Genomic DNA, 3,572 nt, shown 5'->3' on the forward strand with positions numbered 1-3,572 from the left:
ATAGACTAGACTATAGACTAGACTATAGACTAAACTATAGACTAGTCTATAGACTAGACTATAGACTAGACTATAGACTAGACTATAGACTAGACTATAGACTAGACTTTAGACTGGACTATAGACTAGACTATAGACTGGACTATAGACTAGACTATAGACTAGGCTATTGACTAGACTATAGACTAAACTATAGACTAGGCTATAGACAAGACTATTGACAAGACTATTAACAAAACTATAGACAAGACTATAGTCTAGACTAAATTTTAAACTAGATTATAGACTAGACTGTAGACTAGACTGTAGACTAGACTATTGCCTAGACTAAAGGCTAAACTGTAGACTTTACTATTGACTATAGATTATTGGTTAGACTATAGACTTTACTATAGTATAATCTATAGACTAGACTATAGACTGGACTATGTACTAGACTAAAGGATAGACTATAGACTAGACTACAGACAAGACTATACACTAGGCTATAGACAAGACTATAGACTGTACTATAGACTAGTCTATAGACTAGACAATAGACTAGACTATAGACTAGATTATAGACTAGACTGTAGACTACACTATTACCTAGACTAAAGGCTAAACTGTAGAATTGAATATTGACTATAGATTATAGACTACATTATAAACTAGATTATATATTTAGCAAAAGATTAGAATATTGAGTAGACTATAGACAAGACTATAAATATACCAGACTATAGACTAAACTATAGACTATACTATAGACTAAAATATAGACTAGACTATAGACAAGACTATGGACAAGGCTAAAGTCTAGACTATAGACAAGGCTATTTCGAATAATTTGTTATTCAAAATTAGCAAAATCGGTTAACATCCTAATAGAAAGTGAAAATTTCATAGTGTTTGGCGAAAAATTAAGTTCTTAACTGGATTTCTCACAAGCTACCAAAGATATTTTCATGAATTTCGTTGCATGTTATTCTTTTTTGACAGGGGATCATATGTATTCGTAATCATAATATCCAAAATTACCTATAGCCCCAATTCTTAGCTACATATGTCCGAAAATGGATTAATCATTAAGAACTTGTTCAAAAACATAAAACTAAATCGGTTCATAATATGTAAAACTGAATCGGTTCATAATTGGTGATAGTTCCCACTTCCGAAAATCATTAACTTAGAAACAAAGTTATCGCAATAAATGTGTTTTGTGAAGAAGGCTTATAGTATTCGCACAATTGGAACAAACGACGAATTTTTCGGAACGAATGTTCGTCTTCAGAAACATAAAACACTTGGTTATATGAAAATGTACACAATCATTACGTATGACGAAATTCGTCGTATGTAACGAACTATGAGATAGGATTATTTCTATATCTTATGCAAACGAACGACGTATTAATTGGGGAAAATTGTTTTAAGACCAAATTTCGGTAGCCCGAAATTTGCTAAAATTTGGCGTTTGTGAGTACAGCTAATGCCAATACAATATTATATTATGTTGAAAAAATTTTTTATGCTCTTAAAATAATCTCTGGGTCATAAAAACTAAAAAAATAAAATTTTCCAAAATTCCACCTTAAGTTCATACTTCCTATATAAGGTCCACCTCTGAAATTTTCCTAAATGCGAATAAGACCTTTGCGTGAAGAATACTGTCGGTCAGTGATAGCGGTATAAATGTTCCAAAATCTGTTTTTTCTAGAGGATATAGAATGTATCCTTAACAGATATTATTTTTTTAAAGTGTTAGTAAGTTAAACATTAAACAGTTTAAAGCATGTAATGAACACATTACAGAATGTCTTATTTAATAAATGAGAAAGAAGTTACAACTTAATTTTCATTTATATTCATATTAAAATATGCAAAAAAAAGATATAAAAATAAACTAAAACAATCTCTAAATTTAGTTACAAATCTAGGAATTTCTTATGTTTTCTTGCGTTTTTTTATAAATTTATATTTTATACAATTTGGCCTCAAGAAGTGATAACGGAAGACAAGACCAAGTCAAAAGTGTATTTACAAAGTAGCTAGAGTGGTATAGGATAAATTATAAAGTATATTTTACACCTAGTTCTAAGGAAACGAGGTAAAATATTAAACTTACCAAGGTGCACACATGAGGCTGATTTCTTCTAGGTCTAGGTGTAGTTATTGTAAAATGAACCTCAATTAAATTTCAAAAAAACATTTAACATCGCGTGAATGATTTTGTTAATAATATGTATCTTTACAAAGAAATCTTACACAATTTAAAATCACAAAGAGCGAGAGGGTAGAATAAATCCAACAGAAAGTACCTAAAGGCAAAAAGGAACATTTGTTAAAATAATGCTTTGCTTATTTTTTTTCTTTTGTTATTTCAGTATAAACTACTATAATACTTGGTCATTGGCTAAATAAAGATTATAAAAATTCAGTGAAGAGAGAGAGAAAAAAAGCCTAAACAAAGTGATAATTTTAAGATAAATTACAATATACACATTTGTTCGATGTTGATTTAATAACAGGTCAGTCAGTAAAATACACGCTCACATCTACGAATAAGAATTTCTGGCATATCAAAGCCCCCTTTTGTTTTGTATTTGTTGTACATGCCAAAATAAAATAGATGAGATGACTGTGTCTTGAGTCGAGGTATTGAATAGCAGACAACAACGACAACAACAGCCAAAAGAATCTTGAAGCTTAGATATTTAAGCAATGATAAGATTGTACGTTTTCTGGCCTTCCTCTACTAAACCCCTCTCTCCCCTTTCACCAACAACTTGCGGTTTTAACAACACAATAACACCACAAATCTCACAAAACGTACATTGGTGGGTTTTCCTGGAATACCAGAAACATATTGATTTATAACCGCCGAGCATTGACATGACAAAAAAACTACATACAAACGACTACTTTTTATTCATACCATACATACACAGCACTTCAAACTCCTGGCAATTAGCCACTATGTTTGGTTGAAGGGCGAATCGCTACACTTGATTATCCTCCAGCCAACAATTAAATCAAAAAGAATTAACATTTTAGTTTGAGCGTAAAACTATGATTTCCTTCATTCTTTTCTTTTTTTGAGCCTTCTTCTCATAAATGAACGCAAAAAAAAACTTGTCTTAAGTCAAAAAGATCAAATTTTTCACGAGTGTGTGTGTTTGTTTTTTTCAAGCTCTAGCTGTAGTTGAAAAGAAATCTTAGAGATTGTGCAAAAAAAAAAACTTAACAGTCAAGATATATTTCACATGGTGCATTGAAATGACAGCAACATCAATATTTTATCATTGGGGTGGACAGGATTTTATGAATTTCATTATGGATTTTGCTGTTTGGATTTAATAAATCTATGTGATTTTGCTTATTGTGAATTCCCTGGTTTTATAAGAAATCGTAAATGATCAAACCAGAGTTTAAAATAACGTTTATATATGTTGCAGATTTGGTTCTAGAACAATCCTAGAAAATATGATAGATAGATAGATAGACAGACAGATAGATAGATAGATAGATAGATAGATAGATAGATAGATAGATAGATAGATAGATAGATAGACAGATAGATAGATAGATAG

Source organism: Lucilia cuprina, chromosome 2 (assembly GCF_022045245.1).
Source record: "Lucilia cuprina isolate Lc7/37 chromosome 2, ASM2204524v1, whole genome shotgun sequence".
In the NCBI taxonomy this organism is placed as follows: domain Eukaryota; kingdom Metazoa; phylum Arthropoda; class Insecta; order Diptera; family Calliphoridae; genus Lucilia; species Lucilia cuprina.